The 21,689-nt window shown below is 44.7% G+C and overlaps 1 long non-coding RNA gene across 1 annotated transcript in view; it reads right to left on the bottom strand.

The window, feature by feature from the left end:
• Nucleotides 1–5,701: 5,701 nt before the first annotated feature.
• LOC109282326 (uncharacterized) overlaps nt 5,702–21,689 on the bottom strand; it is a 118,422-nt gene continuing 102,434 nt past the window's right edge. The window contains exons 11-12 of the long non-coding RNA XR_009461083.1: nt 6,857–6,995; nt 5,702–6,757 (exon numbers count right to left, since the gene is read on the bottom strand). This is a non-coding gene — a long non-coding RNA (uncharacterized LOC109282326). The remainder of the gene's footprint in view (nt 6,758–6,856; nt 6,996–21,689) is intronic.

Genomic DNA, 21,689 nt, shown 5'->3' on the forward strand with positions numbered 1-21,689 from the left:
ATTTGACCAGTCCTGGCTGCTGGGACCTTGGACCCTTCTCCAGCTTGGGAAAAATCCAAAAGACCCTGGTCACCTTACAAACAACCCTTATAATATCTCCAAGCCAGCTCTCTCCCCCTCCCTACTCCCGTCAGCAGTGTCCCATTTTCTCAAGAATGCTTTAAGAATATTGGGGGGGGGGGCGGTCATATCTAACCCATTGTGCTATCCTAGTCTTCCGTATATCAGATTGCACTGCCTGATTGTATAACGGTATTTACCGACTCTCGTCTGCCATGTCTTCATTGATCTACGGAGTTATAAGTCAGGAGGTGTCAATTATTATCTACTGTAGTAGTACCTAGCACTCTGTCATGAGGAAGAGGATCCCCTAGGACTGCACTTGTGCTCCCCCTTTCTTTGTTTTCCTTGTAAGGTGTCCAATGGGTTGACCTTCAATTTGCAATTATAGCCTGACACCTTTCAAGTCAAGTTTACAATGTCCTTTATTTATCAATTTTTCCAACTTATATATGGTCCTGCTGCTAGCAGGATTATCATTACTTCTTTATATCAATTAAATAGGTATATCAACTTAAATAAGATCCAACTCAGATATAAATTCAACCTAACTGAGTACTGTTTATCAATTGTTTTTGTAGTCAGTCCAGCCCTCTTTGCCCTGGGATCTATTTCTCTATTCCTTGTTTTATTCCCCAGGCATGGTCCCTCTTCCTTAGGACTTGCAGAAACTTATCTTCTCAATCACCTTCTTTCTTTCTTTTTTTTTTTTTTTATTGATTAAGGTCTTGCTGGACCATTACCAGACACGCACTCCACAACAACAACTGCCCAGCCTCAATATCCTTGGCATGGGAGGAGGGTTCCCTGGTCCTGGTTTTCTTCCTCTAGAAGATTACCTCCCCAGCCTCGCTCGCCGAAGTCCCTCTATCCAGCAAGTCTCTCTGGTCCTCTTCACTCTCTGTGAGCCTTTTTTTTGCCACTTTTTTCCTCCCTGCTTCTCATTCAGGTTTTTCTCCCACCGGCTCCACCCACCTCCTCCTGCCTCCAGTTCTCACTGGCCCTACCCCTCTCTCCACAGCTCGCCCAAGCATCATGGAGCAGCTGCTCTGGAACCTCTGTTCTCCTCCTGTTCCTTCTCCAGACATTTCTCCTGCTGCAAGTCTTTTGTTACTTCCCACTGTCTCTTCACACATCCTCCCACTTAAGACGCCATTAGGGACCTTAACTTCAAGCCTCTCGGTGCATTCTCAAAGTGCAGGGGAATCACCCAAGCAAGTAATGGGAGTCAGGGTTGGGTCATTGTCTAAATGACACCAGGACAGAAAGTCTGCCATGACATTGGCACAGCTAGGCCTGAATTCAATATTGAAATGAAATGGTTGTAAGGCAAGGGCCCACTGGGTGATCCATGCATTATCATTTTGTGTGGTCTGTAGCTATTTCAAAGGGGCATGATCAGTAAACAAGGTGAATGTGCAGCCTTGGAGTTAGTACCGGAAATACTCGACTCCCCATTTGATGGCCAAACATTCCCGCTCAATTGTGGCATACCTTTCCTCCTGAGGGTTCAATTTTCTGCTAGCTTAGGCAATGGGGCATTCCATGCCATTGGTCTCTTGCATTAACACCACTCCCAGGGCATGATTAGAGGTCTGTCTGCAAGTTGAAAGGGCGAGTGAAGTTGGATGTTTGAAGGACCATGTCCTTACATAAAGCCTGTTGTGCTTTCCAAAAAGCTTCCAAACAGTCCGCATTCCACTGTAAGGGTCCATTACCTCTCCCCTTTAATAAATTGGTTAGCGGGGCAGTTACTGTCATGAAATGAGGGATGAACCAGCAATAATAACTGGCCAATCCTAGAAAGGCCCACATTTGTTTCTTAGTTTGTGGCGGTGAATAGTCCCAAATGGCCTCTATTTTATCTGTAAGTGGATGAATACATACCTGTCTGACCACAAAACTCAAGTATTTGGTTTCAGCTTTCCCTAATACACATTTGCATGGATTTGCAGTTAGCCCGGTCAGTCTTAATTCTTGAAGAACTGCCCGGAGGGTGTTTATATGTTGGGGATCCCAGTCATCAGCTTAAATTATATTATTGTCTATATATGCTGCAGCATATTGCTGATGTGGTGCCAAGACCCAATCAATTAATCTTTGGAACACTGCTGCAGCTTCGTGTAAGCCAAAAGGCATACACTTGAATTCGTACAATCCCCACGGAGTGCCAAAAGCAGTTTTCTCCTGGTCTTCTTTGAGAACAGGAATCTGCCAATAACTTTTTGTCAGATCTATGGTGGATATGAATTTGGCCCTTCCAACCCTTTCTAATAATTTAGAAATTAAATTATTAATTTCTGTGGCATGGGAAAAGCATCAAATTTTGATATTGCGTTTAATTTTCTGAAGTCCACACATAATTGTAATGTGCCGTCTTGTTTGCGCACAGCTACTAATGGACTACACCATGGACTTTGAGTTTCTGTAATGATTTGCAGGGCCAACATCTTGTTGATCTCTGCTTTTATCTCATCATACCAGTGATATGGAATTCTCCTCCACTTTTCTCTAATTGCTTTCCCTTCAGGGGTGATGATATTATGATTTACTCCTTTAGCATATCCCGGAGTTTCGTTAAACACATCTCCAGATTCATTTATTAGGAGCTTTAACTGTTCCTTTTTTTCTACTATCAGTTGATCTCCCAAGCCTACTCCTTTAACGGCTTCCTGTCCCCTTTTGAATTTGGTTGTTTTGTTTCCTGTCTCTGGCTGTTCTCTTATTTGGGTCCCCAATAGACACTCCAGTTTATTCCATGGTTTCAGCAAATTGACATGAAAATTTTGTTTCTCTTTTTTGTATCCAGGGCATAATATATCATAATCGACAGGGCCAACTCACCTGATTACCTCAAACGGTCCTTGCCAGCAAGTTAAGAATTTACTTGTCACACTGGGTAGTAGTACCAACACTTTTTGCCCTTCCCATAGTTCTCTTTGTTGGGTCCCTTTGTCGTAATTGACTTTTTGTCTCTCTTGTGCTTATTTGAGATGCTCCCTGGCTACCTCCCCTGCTTTTCGTAACCTCTTCCTCAACTCTCATACATATGCAGTTGTTTGCATCCCTGTAGGTTCCCCTTTCTCCCTTTCCTCCCGTACCACATCCAACAGGCTCCACGGTTGGTGGCCTTATACCAGTTTGAACAGGGAAAACCCAGAGAAGATTGTGGGACTTACCTTACAGTGAATAACAGAGGAGGTACTAACAAGTCCCACTTTCATGGTTCTTCTAGAGCACATCGGTGTAGCATGTTTTTGAGTGTCCCGTTAAACCTTTCTACCAACCCATTTGTTTGGGGATGGTATATAGCCATGTGCAAATGTTGTATCTTGAGTACTTGACATAGACTTCTCATTACGTGGGACATGAAGTTCATCCCTTGGTCAGTGATTATTTCTTTGGGTATACCCACTCTTGATACCCACTTAAGGAATTCCTCTGCTACATGAGGTCCTGTAACTGTGCGTAGAGGGATTGCTTCAGGGAACCTAGTGGTGTAGTCTATCAAGACTAGCAAGAATTGGTAGCCCAATGAACTTTTTGATAGGGGTCCTATTATATCTAGGGCTATTCGGGCAAAGGATTCTTCCACTCTTGGCATTTAACATAGGGGAACTCAATGGGGTTTGAGGAGGCTGACCCACTAACAATTAGGGCAAGGTCTACAGAAGTCTTCAACCTGCTCATAGAATCGGGTCCAGAAACACCATTTAGTCAGCCTAGCCTCCGTTTTCATTTTCCCCATGTGTCCTTCCAAAGGATTTGTATGGGCCAATTTCAATAAGGAGTTCCTTTACACCTGGGGAATTAGCAGTTGTGGTATCTCTACTCTGTCAGCTTGGCCCAATTTAATTCTATACAATAGACCTTTCCTTATTTTATATCGGGGTGATGCACGACACCGTTCAGGGCATATTACCTATTCATCTTGTCTGGCCAATTCTGACTGGATAAAGCCATGGAACAAATCTCCCTGCTGGGTTTCTCTGAAATGGGCACTGCTGGTGAAACTTGCTAAGTCAAGTCCTACTGGCTCGAATGGAGCTTCTGACTCTTTTCCCACCAGGCCCATCCATTTTTCCTCTTGTGTTCTCACTGTATGCAACACATGGTAAATTTCCGTCCAATCTCAACCTAATATCATTGGATATGGTAGATCTTTGGCTAGCCCAACAGGCATTTCTCTCATGATGCCTAAAACTTCCACACAATACTTCTTCCGAGGGTACACTGATGGTTGCCCATGCATACAAACCATCTTTGCTGCCTCCGCTCTCAGAGCCCAATCCGTCAGAGCCATGTCTGCCTTGCATCTTTTTCCTGCCTATCCGAAACCAAATTGTCAGTTTATCCTTTGGTTTCTCCCCTCCTGTTTTACCTATACTACAGTCCATCATCTCTACCTATCCATTGTCTCTGTTCATTGTGTGGTATCCTGGTTTCAAACAACATCTCTCATCCACAGTGACTCTGTCGGGGAACATTCGTACATTCCCTGGCCATGTGCCCTATCCATCCATACCAGAAACACACTATCATTGATCTTCTCATTTCCCAGGGTTCCTTATGGTCTGTCTCTGGGGCTATGGAGGATGGCCTTCCTTTGCTACCATGTTCTCTGTCGCCTTCTCCCTGAGTGCTGTCAAAATCTTTGGCTAATCTCAACGCCTCTGCAGATGACTTTGGGTAGTGACAACGTACCCACCACTGTGTACCTTCATCCAGATACATTAAAAGCTGCTCTAGTAAAATCTGGTTGGACAGATCCACTTTGGATACCTCTTGATGTCTCAACCACTTGTCTAATAGATCCACTAAATGCTGGAGTAGGATACATGGGGATTTATCCTCTCTTCTCTTCTTCATTCAAAAGGCTTCATGATATCTCTCTGGGTTGATGTCCAAATGATACATAATTTCCTTTTTTACCTTATCATAGTTGACTGTTCCACCTCAGGGCATAGCTCAATAAGCGGCCTGGGCCCTTCCGATCAGCAAGACACCCAATTCACCGACCTGCCTACTTCGATCTAAACCTGAGGCCAAGGCGACCTGTTCAAAACTCTCTAGGAAGGCTTCCAGGTCATCCTGCAGAGTCATCTTGGGTACCTTGAATTCCACCTGGTTCAGTTGAGTCTATGCTTGCTGCTGGAGCCACTTTTCCTCTAGAGCAATTTGTCGCACTGCTTGCTGTTGTTGCTGTAGCAGCAGATTCACCAGGTGTAGCATCTGCTGAAACAGTTCTGGATTCCCCATTGTACCTCACTGCATTTCCATGTGTTCCTTACAACTTAAGGTTTTGTTGAATTCCCAGCCAAAACACCACTTGTGTGTGTGGGGGCGGGGGGGAGGGGGCAGGGGGAGGATCACATCTAACCCAGTGTGCTCTCCTAGTCTTCCGCATATCAGATTCAACTGCCTGATTGTATAACGGTATTTACCAACTCTTGCCTGCCACATCCTCGTTGATCTATGGTGTTATAAGTCGGGAGGTGTCAATTATTATCTATCATTGTAGTAGCTGGCACTCTGTCAGATCTCCTAGGACTGCACCTGTGTTCCCCCTTTCTTTGTTTTCCTTGTAAAGCATCCAATGGGTCGACCTTCAATTTGGAATTATAGCCTGACACCTTTCAAGTCAAGTTTACAATGTCCTTTATTTATTAATTTTTACAATTTACATATGGTCCTGCTGCCAGCAGGATTATCATTACTTCTTTATATCAATTAAATAGGTATATCAACTTAAATAAGATCCAACTCAGATATAAATTCAACCTAACTGAGTACTGTTTATCAATTGCTTTTGTAGTCAGTCCAGCCCTCCCAGCCCTGAGATCTATTTCTCTATTCCTCATTTTATTCCCCAGGCATGGTCCCTCTTCCTTAGGACTTGCAGAAACTTATCTTCTCAATCACCTTCTTTCTTTCTTTCTTTTTTTTATTGATTAAGGTCTTGCTGGACCAGTTACCAGATACGCCCTCCACAACAACAACCGCCCAGCCTCAATATCCTCGGCATGGGAGGAGGGTTCCCTGGTCCTGGTTTTCTTTCTCTAGAAGATTACCTCGCCAGCCTCTTTCGCTGGAGTCCCTCCATCCAGCAAATCTCTCTGGTCCTCATCACTCTCTGTGAGCCTTTTTTCACCACTTTTTTCCTCCCCACTTCTCATTCAGGTTTTTCTTCTGCTGGCTCCACCTGCCTCCTCCTGCCTCCAGTTCTTGCTGGCTCTGCCCCTCTCTCCCAAGGCTCGCCCAAGCATCATGGAGCATCTGCTCTGGAACCTCCATTCTCCTCCTGTTCCTTTCTCGGGACTTTCTTCCACCATGAGTCTTTTGTTACTTCCCACCGTCTATTCACAAATACATACTGAATTTCTAGAAATAAGGTCACTCTCCAAGTTCAAGTGCCACTTTCTAAAACCAAAACTTAATTCTCTGCAATGCACTTTTATTCTTCAGAATTAGTTACAGTCTTTTCTGATCATTTCCTGAGGAAGAACTCAGATGGACATTAGTACATTGGAGAATTTGATGATTGCCAAGAGTTTCAAGATTCTCAAGAGCTGGATTGCTATGAAAAGATATCATGCTTCATAGGAACTGAGACTAGGTTCTCAGAATTTTTTCTGGATTCAAGGTGAATTCTAGTTAGATGAGGCCCATGATGGTTGGTCCTCAATCATTCCTAGTCCTTTTATTACAGGAGAAAGACAAGACAGGATTATGAAACAAAGGAAGCGAGACAGGGGATCTTTAAAACCATTCCCTGAAGATAGATAAAAATCAATACCTTGTGAGATTGCTCAGGGAAACAACAAGCTGTGAATTCTGCTTTGTTCATGTTACTTTTACTTCACCCTTCCAGACCCACTTTATTTTGCTGTTTCATCCACCTGTTGGTCTCATGTCTGGCATATACATATTGAGCTCTGTGGGACAAAGATTATCTTTATTCTCTGGACAATGTGAAGCTCAAATCAGTCCCAATAGTGCTACTAAAATATGTAACAAAAATATTAATTACAGAGAATTTCACATCTAAAAAAGGTTTTGAGTAGAGAGGCAGCAGAGATTAAAGCACTGGATTAGGAAAAAGTACAAACAGTAAAACAAGTTCTTTGGGATGTGAGAATTATTCATGATCATTTTGCTGAGACTAGTAACTGTGAAGGGGGAATTTGGAATGACAGAAGAATAGGGCAAGGGTAACAAATATTCTCACCTTAAAATAGCAGCTGAAATAGTAGCTGCAATGCTCAAAGAGTTCTCTATTTGGAAATAGGCCATGAATTGCCACCAGTTTAGTTTTGCAATTAAGTGAAGAATATTGATGGGTATAAATATTCCAGTTCTTTGCGGGTGAGATGGTAAAGAGAAATGAGAGTGTGACAAGATCCATGCCCCAGAGTTTCCAAGATGCTCCCTAGTATACATGCAGGTCCTGCTCACTCTGACCTCTCAGGGTACCCTTGCCTGTTATTTTTCCTGCCATGTCTTGATGTTGCTCAAAGTGTTTGGAAGGCTGCTTTGGTGGGGCAGGGTAGATCCAGTACACTCCAAACATGCCACTTGGGCAAACAGTTGAAGCTCTTCTGGCCCTATTGGTCTCCTAGGACACCAGGCATTTTACGGGCTATGTTCATAAGATTCATCTACCCCTATAGCCATGCCCATGCCTCACAGATGTCACTCTGATTTTATCAGAGTGGCTTGTACAGGCTTCATAGATTTTCATAGATTCATAGATGTTAGGGTCAGAAGGGACCTCAATAGATCATCGAGTCCGACCCCCTGCATAGGCAGGAAAGAGTGCTGGGTCTAGATGACCCCAGCTAGATGCATATCCAACCTCCTCTTGAAGACCCCCAGGGTAGGGGAGAGCACCACCTCCCTTGGGAGCCCATTCCAGACCCTGGCCATTCTAACTGTGAAGAAGTTCTTCCTAATGTCCAGTCTAAATCTGCTCTCTGCTAGCTTATGGCCATTATTTCTTGTAACCCCCGGGGGTGCCTTGGTGAATAAAACCTCACCAATTCCCTTCTGTGCCCCCGTGATGAACTTATAGGCAGCCACAAGGTCGCCTCTCAACCTTCTCTTGTGGAGGCTGAAAAGGTCCAGGTTCTCTAGTCTCTCCTCGTAGGGCTTGGCCTGCAAGCCCTTAACCATACGAGTGGCCCTTCTCTGGACCCCCTCCAGGTTATCCGCATCCTTCTTGAAGTGTGGCACCCAGAATTGCATGCAGTACTCCAACTGCGGTCTGACCAGCGCCCTATAGAGGGGAAGTATCACCTCCCTGGACCTATTCGTCATGCATCTGCTGATGCACGATAAAGTGCCATTGGCTTTTCTGATGGCTTCGTCACACTGCCGGCTCATGTTCACCTTGGAGTCCACTAGGACTCCAAGATCCCTTTCCACCTCTGTGCCACCCAGCAGGTCATTCCCTAGGCTGTAGGTGTGCTGGACATTTTTCCTCCCTAGGTGCAGCACTTTGCATTTCTCCTTGTTGAATTGCATTCTGTTGTTTTCTGCCCACTTGTCCAACCTGTCCAGGTCTGCTTGCAGCTGTTCCCTGCCCTCCAGTGTGTCCACTTCTCCCCACAGTTTTGTGTCATCCGCAAACTTGAACAGAGTACACTTCACTCCCTCATCCAAGTTGCTGATGAAGACATTGAAGAGTATCGGTCCAAGGACCGAGCCCTGTGAGACCCTACTGCCCACACCCTTCCAGGTCGAAACCGACCCATCCACCACGACTCTCTGGGTGCGACCCTCTAGCCAATTCATCACCCACCAGACTGTGTAGTCATCCAAGTCACAGCCTCTTAACTTGTTCACTTGCTTCAGCCTTCCTCATTTTGCCACTGGTTACTCTAGCTGCAGACTCTAAACCTGGACCCACTTGCATGGCTCCCCAGTCCCAGCCTTATCATCAGCCACCACCTGGCCCTTGTCACCCCCTCAAGGCTCAGGCCTAGCACTCTTCAGCCTGAGGCTACCTGTATCCACTCTTTGGGTCAGGCCTTATCCCACTCCTCTCCCGCTTTTTGCTTCCATTTGTCTCTGCCCCCCTATCTACGACCAATAAGTGGTTGTCCAATATACACAGAATTGGCAAACATGTTCATCTTGGCATCTTGTCCCCCACATAACATCAAGAGGTCTGGAATACTGCTTGACCTGGCAACCAAAGGGAAGACCATCCACTACATGACATAATTGAAAAATACCCAACACAGAAACATCTAAAAAGCAGAAAACCCCTACCGGTATCTGCTAGAAACATCATAGAGGAAGCAGGAGACACCATACTGTCATCATGGCCCCAGAGAAGGTGGGAAGATCAATGGAATAACAACCATGCCCCACTACAAAATGACATACAACTACTGTCCTCACACCCTACTGGTTATAAAATCCCATATAAGGCATGGGTAAACCTGAAGCAACTGCAATCAGGCTATGGAGCCTTCAATAAAGTCAAACATAAAATGGCCCTTGCAAACTCACCATCATGCCCATGTGGCAAAGGAGATCAGACAGCCCAACATATATTAACTGACTGCCCTCTATATGGTCCCAGCAGGAGCAAACAGTCTGAAAGATTGCAGTAATATTCATGGAACTACTCTTAAATGGTTAGAGGAGTCAACTTTCTGAAGTTATATGCAAGAAGATGTCAAGCCTCTGCCCCTGGCAGGGCCCAACTTTGACATGGTCCTCTGACACCCATGTATGGTTTCCTAACAACCCCTAATAGCCACCTCCAGCCCTCCAGTTATAAACTTAACTGCTACAAAACAGCTTTCAAACAAAAACCTTTCCCACACTGGGTAGAAGAGATTTTGGTCTCCTTCCCTTGGAGCGCTCACTTCTCAGGGTGGTTTGATGCCTGTCAGGACATCTGCATCCCCTGTCTCCCAGGAGCTCCATTCCCTGCAGTCGACCAGGCCATACTGCCTACCTTTCTTCTGGCACTAGGTTTATGTGCCCTGGAGCCCTACCCCTTTTGGTCAGGTAAATCACTAATCAAGCACAGAAGTTTCTTCTTGTACCTAGTGGGCAACCTGCTCCTTACTGCTGCAGTTTATCCCAGCTGTTTGCAGCCTTATCCTCTGGGGTCATGTCTGGGTGGCTGTGGAGAGATGTGGGGGGATGTGGAGAGATGTGGAGAGATGTGGGGGGCAGTGGGGTGTGTGGGTAGATGTGGGTGGATCATGGGGGGAACTGTGTGTGGGGGGCTGCTCAGGAGGAGTGGGTTCCGTGCCACCAACAAAGCGCAGCCCCCCTGCACAGCTCATGGACTGCCCCCAACAGGGGCCACATTCCTCTACAAGGTCACAGACCCCCAAAAGGCCACAGGCCCCCCAACAGGAGCTACAGCCCCCCAAACAGTGCTCCCCCTAAGTTGTGAAGCTTGCACAGCCATGCAAGCATGCCTGGCAGCATGACATGAGCTTGCCTGTGTGTATGCACATGCCATGCAGCTTAGAGGGAACGTTTCCCCCCAACAGAGGCCACACCCCCTCCCCCCCACAGGGGCTACAACCCTCCACAGGGGCTACATGCCCCACACAGGGGCTACAGATCCCTGACATAGGCCAGAGCCACCCCACAGGGGCTACCCCCCCAAGCAAGGCCCATGTGTCCCGCGCCCACTCCCCCAGCCCCTTCAATGGCTATCCCACCCAACCTCAGTATCCCAGCACTTAAAAAAGAAAAGAAAAAAAGCACCACACTCGCTGGCTGTAGCAGAGGCTGTTGGGGTCACTGAAGCCTCCTGGCAGAGTGCCCCCACTCAGCCCCTACTTCCCAATCACTCCCCTCACCTGGCCCCACACCTTATTGCCCCCCTACCTGGACCGAGCAGTCCAGGACTAATAAATAAATAAATAAATAAATAAGCTCTGCACTCACCAGCAATAGCTGCAGCTGTCAGGGCCTCTGGGGCCTCCTGGCAGAGCCCCACCCCTGCCCAGCCCCCAATCCGTGATCACCCCCCACCTGCCTGGTCCTGCCCCCAATCACCTCCCCTGCCTAGCCCCAGCAGTCTGGGTCCCCTCCCCCCCCAAAAAAGCCCTGCACTCACCAGCAGTAGAAGCAGCCATTAGGGTCACTAGGGCTTCATGGCAGAGCCCCCCCCCCACACACAGCACAGGGTAGCGGGGGGCAGTGGGGAGTGGCCCCAGCTGCCTGCTGCCAGTGCTGCTGCTGTCACATTGCAGAGGTGCGGCTGTGTGAGCAGCCCCAGCTGCCTGCAGCTTGGTGCCCTGCTGACCTGGACTGCACCTGCACAATGAGGCAGCGGCAGCACTGGTGTCAGGTGGCTGTGGCCATGGCCATGGCTGATCCCTGCTTCCCCTTGCTGCCCCATGCTGAATGCAGAACTTTTTAAAATTTTATTTTTTTGAGTCCCAGACTGCTGGGGCTGGGTGCAGGGGTGGGGGGTGTGATTGGGGCAGGGCCAGGCGGGGGTGGGGGATCAAGGAGTGCAGGCTGGGCGGGGGGGGGTGATCGGGGTGTGGGGGCTGGGTAGGAGGGTGAGTGGGAGCTGGGTGGGGCCCCCCATGGTTCCCAGCCCCCTTCTCTGACCCCCCCTACCCCTTACTAACCTGGCATGAAGGCCCCAGCTCCCTGCAGCCTGCACTGTTGCTTGTCCTGCATGGGTAGCCAGTGTGCTTCAGCAGTGGAACAAGACCAGCCATACAGACACTCTGGCTGGATGCCAGAGCATCTCTGTGGAGGACCCAAGCCTCCGGTTGTCTCAGGGGATGGTCTAATTGCCTCAAGGCATGGTCTGCCCCACTTTTTTTGCCTGGGGTATTTTTTGACCCCTGGATATCCAGGAGTCTAATCTGGTCCCGCACTGCAAATATGCAGCACAGGGAACATTTTTTTGTTCCCACACATGTCTCTTGCAGCATCAAAAAGGGCTTTGAGATGCTGCAAGAGACACATGCATGCTATTTTGGATGCACCCTGGCTGTCTGGAAATCTGCACCACTTCAGTTCACTGTGGTACAGCTAGCCTTGGCTCAGTTGCCTCCCTGCACAGCAAGACTAGGTTGCTGCTCCTTCCACTTTGGCTCCCTGTTACAGACAGTCAGTTACTAACTTGTTTCTTTAGAGATTTTGGGGGCATGGGGAGAAAGGCAGCATACATTGGAAAAAGAAGAGTCCTCCAAACTGTATCAATCCTTACATACAACTCCCTATATACCCAAAATGGTACAGAGGAGAAGTGAAATAACCCCCTGATCCATCTAGGAGGGAACCAGCCACCTTCCAGATACTAATTTAATGGAAAATATTACAGTAAATAACCCTGATTTCTAGAAATCTTTTTCTGCATTTGAAGGAAACCCTATAAGATTGTAACAAGTAGTTTTCTACTTACACCCTTTATTGATTGCATTCTGCATAAATGTTTACAGAGTATGACAAGATTTTCTATATTTTTCTTCCTTTAGGCATTCTAATGAGATAATTTCATAAAGATATAATTCCGGAAGCTATTATACAGTAAGAAAGGGCAGTAGTAGGGTAAGAATATGAAAAGAGAATATAACACCTGTCAAAAGCCAGTGTGAAAGTTATGAACTACCATGCCATTATGAGGAGCTTGACACTGCAGACTTGATAGGCATGAGCCATCCTAAAGTCAGTATGAAGCTACTGGGAATCTCAAAAAACCACCATCTCATCCAACTAAGACTTGGAGCTTAGTTTTTCAGAACAAAAAATTCAGGAACTCAGAAAGTTTGCGTAAAGCTCCAACAAGCAAACTTTGATTCTTTAACTGACCAAATTTCTGAATTCTCAGCATTATTAGCAACCACCAAACATAGCTATTGTTAATGCAGCATATAGATGAATTAACGTAATACTTTTTTTGTTTAATAATTCATTAATGAAGATGTTATTGTGTGAAATGCCAATGGAACGTGTTCAAAAGTCAATTTCAAATATATTTTTTTAAATATTAAAAACAGCAACTGGAATAACTGGAAATATTTTTAGCTATATGCATTTGCTAATATTTTGACTGCATATAGAAATGAGAGGGAAAGGCATTTATAAATGTATTCAATTTTGCTTTTAGTAAGATTTTGAATGTATTCAGTATTTAGCTACTATGTCCTCCTCAGAAGATAGTGCAGTGGAAATTGCTGATATGATTATATTGTTTAAAGAAATTTAATAAAGTAAATCAAATGGATGACACCATTACTCACATACAATTAAAGCTGCTGCTGCTCTTGCAAAAAATCAGTTTGGATTATTTTGAAGGGCAAACTTTTTTTGCATTTGTCCAAGGTTACTTTGCACTTGTCCTCCTGCTACTTTGGCTCAGGCTCTGTGTTGAAAGTACTAATGGAATAGTATTGTGTGAATGTAAAAAGGGGAATCAGATATGTAAGTTGCAATAAACAGACTTGGAGGGTGGAGCAGTGATTCATGAATCTATATAGGGTATCTGGATTTTCAAAAAGCTTTGGACAAAACCCTATACCAAGGGCTCTTAATGAAATTACCACGTCATGGAATTAAAGGCAATATCTGATTCTTGTGCATCAATAACTGGCTAAAGGACAGGAACTGAAGAGTAGCTATAAATGGTCAGTTCTCACAATGGAGGGAAGAAAGTAGAGGGATCCTCCAAGTGTTTTAGATGCTGCTTAACATATTCTATAAATGATTTAGAAGCGGGGTGGGGAAGGGTGGTGAATAGTTAGATGGCCAAGTCTGTGCATCATGCCAAATGATTCAGCATGGTAAAAAATAAACCTAACTGTGAAGAAATGTAGTAGGATGTCTTAACATTGAATGACTGGGCAACAAAATGGCAGATGAAGTTTGATAACTACAAAGTGAGATGCATAGGAAAGAATAACCTGATAAACATATGTGATGGACTATATACCAGATGTTACTACACAATAAAGAGGTCTTCGAATTATTGCGTATCATTCTCTGAAAACATCAGCCCAGTGTCCAGCATCAGTTAATAAAGGCAAACACAATGGAGGGAGGTAAAAAATGGAGTCCCACAGGGATCTGTCCTGGTCCACTATTTTGTTCAACATTTTCATCAATTGTCTGGAAATGGGGGTGCACAGTGAAATCTCCATGTTTACAGATGACCACAAATCATTCTGAGCACTCAAGTGCCAAGCTGATGGAGAGGATCTACAGAAAGATCTCACCAAGCTAAGTGAGTGCATAAAAAAAATAAACTTCAATTTCAACAAGTGCAAGGAAATGCATATGAGGAAAAATAACTTCAGCTATTCATACACAACACGGGGTTCTGTACTAGTTGTTACGACTCAGGAAAGAGACCTCGGACTCATGGCAAAAAGTTCTCTAAAAACATCAGATCAGTGAACAGCAGTGATCAGAAAAAACAATAAAATGTCAGGCATTGAGGAGAATTGAAAACAAAATGGAGAACATCATTGTATCACTATACAAATCCTTGGGGCACCCACATCTTGAATATTATATGCATCTTTGGTCCCCATATCTACAAAAAGTATGTAGAAGAATTAGAGAAGGTACACAGAAGGACAACTGAAATGATAGGGCCTGAAGCACCTGCCATATTAGAAGAGACTAAAAAGGCTTGGAGTCTTCAGCTTGGAAAGGAGAAGGCTGACAGGGGTGGATATGCTAGAAGTCTATAAAATTATGAAGGGTGTGGACCAAGTGAACACAGAACTGTTGTTTATCAAGTCCCAGAATACTAGAACTAGGGGCCACCCACTGAAATTAGTAGGTGACAGGTTTAAAACTAACAAGAAAGCAACTTTTTATGCAACATGCTGCTAACTTACAGAATTCATTGCCACAGGAGGTGGTGGAGGCTGATAGCCAGGTTCATAAAAGGGACTGGACAAACTCATATATGATACTTCTATTAATGGCTATTGAACAGAATGGTTGGAGATTTTTCCTCTTGTGGATGCCAGGGAGGAATAGGGGATAGCTAACTCTAGAGATATTTAGTTCAATTCTCTTTTTCTATAGCCCCCATTACTGCTACTGTCAGAGACAGAATACTGGGTCAGATGGACCATTGGTCTGATCCAGTATAGCACTTCTTATGTTCTTAATATTAGGAGCTATTAAGAAGGGAATTGGAAATAAAACACAAAATACCATTATGCTACTGTATAAATTAATGGTATTCACACAACTTCTTCTGGTCTGCCCACACCTGCAAGGCCACTGTGAAGGGCTAGAAAAGCCACAGAGAAGGGTGTGACTAGCCCTCTGCTGTTAAGACATGGAGGTGACCCAGGAGCCCAAGCTTCTCTCCTCTGTTCTGCTGCATTTCTTAGAGCAGCGGTAGGCAAAGTTTTTTGGCCGGAGTGCCAAAAAACACCACAATGCCTACCTCAGAAGGTGCCTGAGTGCCGGCATGGCAGAAAAACAAAATGAGGGCAAGGGGTACATGGCAGGATACCCTGCTTGTGCCCCTTGCCCCCCACCCAAAGCTCCTGCCCCCCAGCCCTACTGCCCCAGCAGGCAGCTGGGATGCTGTAAGCCCTGCTGGGACCAGCCTGGGCTCTGTTGCTGGCAGCAGCTACCCAGAGCTGGGGCTGGCTGTGGCGTGCCAAGCAAAATGGCCTCACATGCCATGCTTGGCACACGTGCCAAGGGTTGCTGACTCCTGACTTAGAGGATAGACTAGATCTTGCATCTGGGGTGACTCCTCATCCCTAGCTAACCTTAGTATTCTTCACCCCATAGTTTGAGAGAGAGATAAGAGAAAAATAAAAGAGCAGAAATACAAGATCTCAGGCAGGGTGTAGAGACTTGCAGGAGGAAGATGAGGGGAAAGCAGGGGTGGGAACCTGAGGCTACAGGGCAGCAATAGCACAGAAAGGGAAAGGGAGCGGGGAGGGAATGGGAGCCTGAGGCCATGAATGACTCATGTCCACAGTGGTGGTGGTGGTGGGAGTGCGGTGGCAGTAAGTGGAGGAGCTCCCGCAGATGCCAGTGGCACTGTCAGTGGCAGGGGTGGGGTGGGGTGGGTAGGGTTGAGCGCTGACCTGCAGCAGCCAGCAGGGATTGTGGACCAGCTGCGGGGTGGCAGCGGTGCCTTTTTGTATGAGATGCACTGCCAAACTCAGGGGGTGCACGTGCACCCACATGCACCCCCTATGCATTGTCCCTGCCTGAAGCTGTGGGGGATAGGTACAAGTCGGGCAAGTCAGGAGTTACAGGCAGCAGGGGACAAACTGCATGCCTCCCCCACAACCTCCACACTGCCTGCCCCTACCACCTGCCCCCTATTGCCTGTCCCCCACTGCTCCCTCCACTGCCTCATACCACTAGGACTTCTCAGCATAGAGAAAAGATGACTGAGGGGGCTTATTACTGAAGTCCTTGCAATAATGAACACCATGAATATACTAAATAGTGATTTATCATTTACCATTGCTCACAGTACTAGAACTAAGGGGCATACAATGAAAAGATTAGGAGGAGCTTTAAAACAAACATAAGGAAATTCTTTTTCATATATTGTGCAATTGACTTTTAGAATTCAAAATATTGTAGAGACTGAGAATTTAATCAGGGTCAAAAAACGACTGGACAAATTCATCCAAGATAGGTCCATCAGTGGGTATTAAAAATGATAGTAACACTGCAGCCTCCAGATTAAGACTATCCTAGGCCTTCAATAGCTGGAAGCTATAAGGGAACTAGGCAAGGAAAAATGAGGCTGGATAGGGGATAGGGTCTGCATAAATACCCCTTAGTATCCATTCTGCACCACTGTGAGATACAGAATACTGGGCTTGGTATATCTGTGGTCTGACCCAGTATGCTATCTCTTACATTCTTAATATGAAAAGGTTCAAAGGACTGAGTTGGTTTCATTTCAAATAGTTACCAAGTGTTCCCATACTTATCACAATGTTATTCATATTGCTTCGGTCTGGAAGCCAAAAAATCTTGCTAGCTGAGTCTTCAAGGACTTCCTTGTTTTAATACACTGAAAATAGCCTCTGAAATGGTATTGCAGTCATATGGTTAAAAGTTTCCATGCATACCATAGCCATCTACCAAATGAATTCAGAACTTTCCAGCTACTTGTCTTTGGCACTGTATTAGTGGAGTTATACTTGGTCATGTTATTGCAAACTTTGTATTCAACATAAGTTTTTCAACCTGCATGGAAGTTGGGGACAGAAGCATAGATTGTAGGAAGGAAGAATCTGGGAGGACAGTACAGGAAGTCAGTCTATGTACACATATCCAGAGTGCTAGCTCCAGTTGGACAAGTTCTCTTAAAGAGCCACTTACATTTAATAAGCATGAATTCCTTTCACTGTTATTATCCAGCAAAATCAAAAAAAAAAGAACCAATCATCATGAAGTCTCTTCAGAAGGGGACAAAGATTTGTTACAGTCTTTATAGATACTTTCAAAAACCAGAAAGTGAACAAGCAGAGCAATTGTTAAAGGTTAAACTATGCTTTATGTCGCTATAAAGAGTTCAGTTCAGGTTTTGCCTGAGAGTTTGAGTCAGCTCTTATTTCAACTAGACTGCTTTACCCGTCATTAAAATTGTCTCCATCAGAAAGTAGCTGTGAAAGTCATCTCCCTTTCACTTTCAGAGATCCTTTTCACTTTATCTTTGCTTTCATATTCTTCCATCAGTATTACAGCAACTTTAACCACGGCCTCATTTATGATTGCGAAATACAAATTGATCAGGAGGGTGGGGAGTTATAAAGATTATTCAAAATCTGTGTAGTTCATAATCATTTTTTATTCCATTCAACTTTTGAAAAAGTTTTCATTAGACTTTTGTGAGTCAGAAAGCATGGAGGCACCCATACTAGTAGTACTGTAAATAGAATCAATAGGTTTTAATGTTTTTGTTCTAGGATTTTTAAGTACTTTGTTAGACACAGGTACTGAATAAAGAAGTCTATGACAAACCACTGGTGACTCACCATGGAAGATTAGGATGAGTCATTAAACTATATCCTGAAGCAATATAAAAATATTTCAGAAAAGCTGGGGTTTTTGTGCTCCTGTGGAAGAATTCCATCAAAACAAGAACATTTTTAAAAGGGTCTCAAACACAGGAGAAAATCAGACCCCATTTTGAGAATAGCATATAATATTTAAATAATGGGTCAGACAGCAATTTAAAGATAATTCACAGTTTATATTCCTGAATGAATAAACATTTTTAGTTTTTGTAATTTTATATATAGATTATCTTGCCAGATCTTAGGATGGGATTTTGAATGTCATGATGTTTATTATCTTTTATTTTCCATTTGTTTTCTTTTGGGAAGGGAAGGGAAGGGAAGGGAAGGGAAGGGAAGGGAAGAAGAGAAAAAACAAGAACAAGAAAAAGACAAAAGGAACAAGATAAAAATAAAAAAGAGAAAGAAAAAAGAAACAGAAAAAAGAAAAGGAAAAAATCTAATCCTTTAAAAGTCAATTTTATTTAAGAAATTTGAGATTTTTTTGGAAGACTATTTTTAGTTTCAAAGGGAACAAAATACTTTGTCCTTTTTGCTGAAGGCAAGTAGAACTGATATACTTTATGACCATATGCTTACTAGTCATTGATAAGTAGTTGAACTAACTTGCCTTTGAGTTATGTCTTTATAAACCCCAAGGACACAGAGGCAAGAAAAGATTAAATAGCAATGGTTCCATTACAGTATTCCATCCTTTTCTGAAAATTTTGGCTTGCACTCTAATAATTGTTTTCAATACCATGAAATTATTAATTCTGTTTGCCCATTCTTTTATAGACATTATGGTATTCTTAAGCCACTAATGTCAATTTTAAAGTGAGATCTCTGTTCTCTGTAACATATAAAAATAAGTGAAAGGTAATTTTTTATAATAATTAGTTTAAAAGAAATCATGACAGTTGGCTGCTTCAAGAATAAGTGTAAACTTAAAAAAAAGAAATTCATTATCCAGAGAGGCACTCAAAGTCTAGGTACAGGCATTACACTTATACCAGTATAAGCTCTTGGAAACCAGCCTACAGCTGTTACTGTACAGAAGTTCAGTGTACATAGACCAGTTAAAAGATGGCACAACCTGGTCTAAGATAGACCTGGATGGATGTAGTATCAGACTTAAGCGATTTAGGTTAAACTGATCTATAAAATTTTTGCATTAGATCCTCTACCGACTGAAATTAGGTCACAGTCCACCAGCATGCCAGGTGCCTTTGCAGCCCCCCACATCCCCTCACATGAAGGCATGCTGGAATTTGGCTTTCACTTGGCTGCTCTGGTTGAGCACCTATCTGGTCCTACCCCCAGGTTGTCAAAGAGCCAAGGAAGCAAAGCTCTGTCCCCAGCCCCACATCCTGTCTGCACCTGTCAGCTGGTCTGGGCAGCAGGGGAAGTGGGAACAGAGGCCCCTCTTGCAGCAATCTCCAGCTGTGCTGGCTCAGATCTGGAAGGATTGTGACCAGACCTGCAAAGCAGGGTCCTTGGCTTCCTCCCTGCTTTCCCTCCCTGCCCCCAACTACACAGCCCATCTGACAGGTGCAGGCAGGAAGCATGGCACCAGCTGTCAGCCAGGATAAGCATCCAGCAATGGGGGGCAGAGAGCCCCCCACACCCCCCCACACCCCCTAGTTCTGCTGGCTCAAAACTGGAGGGCCCAGGGCCATGTCAGGACTTCCCTGCCCACCGCTGCTGCTGCTAACTGGCCATTGGCAGGGGGCAAGGCTGGGTAATCAGGGGTGGCTAGCTGCTCAGCTGGGATTGGCATTCTCCAGCAGCCTGTTGGGAGACATGCGAGAGCACCACAACCTGATGGACTCAGCCAGCACAGACAGCTTGCAGACCTCCAGGGTGAATGTCTGTTCTGTTCACTCCTGACCTAACCTAGGGCACTTAGAGTAAAGCATAAAACTTAGATTGCTTCCACCTTGGGCTTTTTGACCATCTGTACCTGGACATAGACAGTCATTAAACCAGAAAAGAAATTCTTTTTTTCATGCACTGCATCGAAGTATTTAATATATGGGGAAAAATGCTCCTAACACATTCATGATATCTAGTTAATGTAGCCACTTTGGGGAATGTTTTTCAAATTGTCAACAAAGAAATGGAGTAAAAAATAGTCACTTATTCCTGAGGGAATGATCTAATATACAGCTAGTACATATAGAAATCTTCTATAGATAAATGCACATAAAAAAACTTCTTCAGAAAAAAAGAATGTGTTTTCTTAAGTTCAATCGACACTTAAGAATTTAGTATTCAGTTTGATATCAGATGATCTTTAGAGGATTTCAAGGCATAAACACTTGACATTATGACTGCCAATTTATGCCATCCTTATTTACAAAGCCCTTAAGTTTCATGTTGTATATGAACATTTTGGATGTCAAATAGGATGGAGTTAAGGTAAAAAGCATGCAGTCCTAGAGCTCTACTAATTCATCTATTCTGAAGAACATTTCCTCCTCCACAAGCGAATTCCATTAAATAATGAGTTTGTTAAGATATATGTTTCTGTAACTGAGGTGGATTTTTTGAGGTCTAAAGTGGATATACCCCAAAACTACTTACATGATAAGATGTATTATTACAGATTTCATTTCATGCCAGCCAGAAAAATTGTATGGATATGATACAAATGCTTTGCACCAAGCAACAGAAAAATATAATTCCATTTCAAATATGGCAACACAGAGACTTACATCATTTCACACATAACCTTAATGTTTTTGTTCATGAGTTTGTATTTATAGGCTAAGTACAGACAGTCAAAAAGCCTGAGGATAAATTGATTCAGTATTTGCAGGTGTAAGTTGTGTAGATTGAACTGATAAGCAAGCAAACAGACATTGACTTTGACTCTGGTAATGCAGCCATATGCCTGCAGTGGCCCAAACCATAAGCTGAGGGGCACTACAGCATGCATCCCTGCTCAGCTGGAGTGGACAGCCTGCACCAAGAATAGCTCACACACCCTATGGTGGGGGGGTTGTGGGGAGGTGCAAAGCATCCTAGGATGCTGGGGGAATGTAAATTAACTTCAGTCCTTGGAAAAAGCATGGAGGAGATCCTCAAGGTATCCATTTGTCAGTGCTTGGAGGAGTGTCACAGGGAAAAATAGAAGGGAGGACCCCAAAATACCAGGGTGGAGCCCCAGGGACAGGAACCCTCAGAGGGGAATGGAGGAAAAAGCAAGGGTAAAGGGAGATACTTACATGCAGCAGGGCCCACGGCGAAGCTGGAACCCGAGGAGGTACCTGCACGGATCATCAGCCATGCCTTTATACAGCTGTGGCCAGCTGGTGATGTCAGCAATGATTGCCAGCCAGTGGAAATAAAATGGGCCGCTGGCAAAGAGGTGGGGGGCAGATTGGCATCGGCAGGAGCACCAGCAAGAGGTGTCTCTCCAAAGCTCCTATGGGAATGAGGGGAGACGGAGGGTGCTTCCCCTGGCGGGGAAGGACTCTTCAGCACACGCTGCAAGCCAGAGACTGCCTGCTGCAGTGAGAGGAGCCGAGAGTGGGAGGTGGCTCCTCATGACTGGGAACCCGGGCAAAAGGGCCGAGGGGCGCAGAAAGACCCCGACGCCAGTGGCTGCAGCAGAGGGGCTGG

Source organism: Alligator mississippiensis, chromosome 3, assembly GCF_030867095.1.
Source record: "Alligator mississippiensis isolate rAllMis1 chromosome 3, rAllMis1, whole genome shotgun sequence".
Taxonomy (NCBI): Eukaryota; Metazoa; Chordata; order Crocodylia; family Alligatoridae; genus Alligator; species Alligator mississippiensis.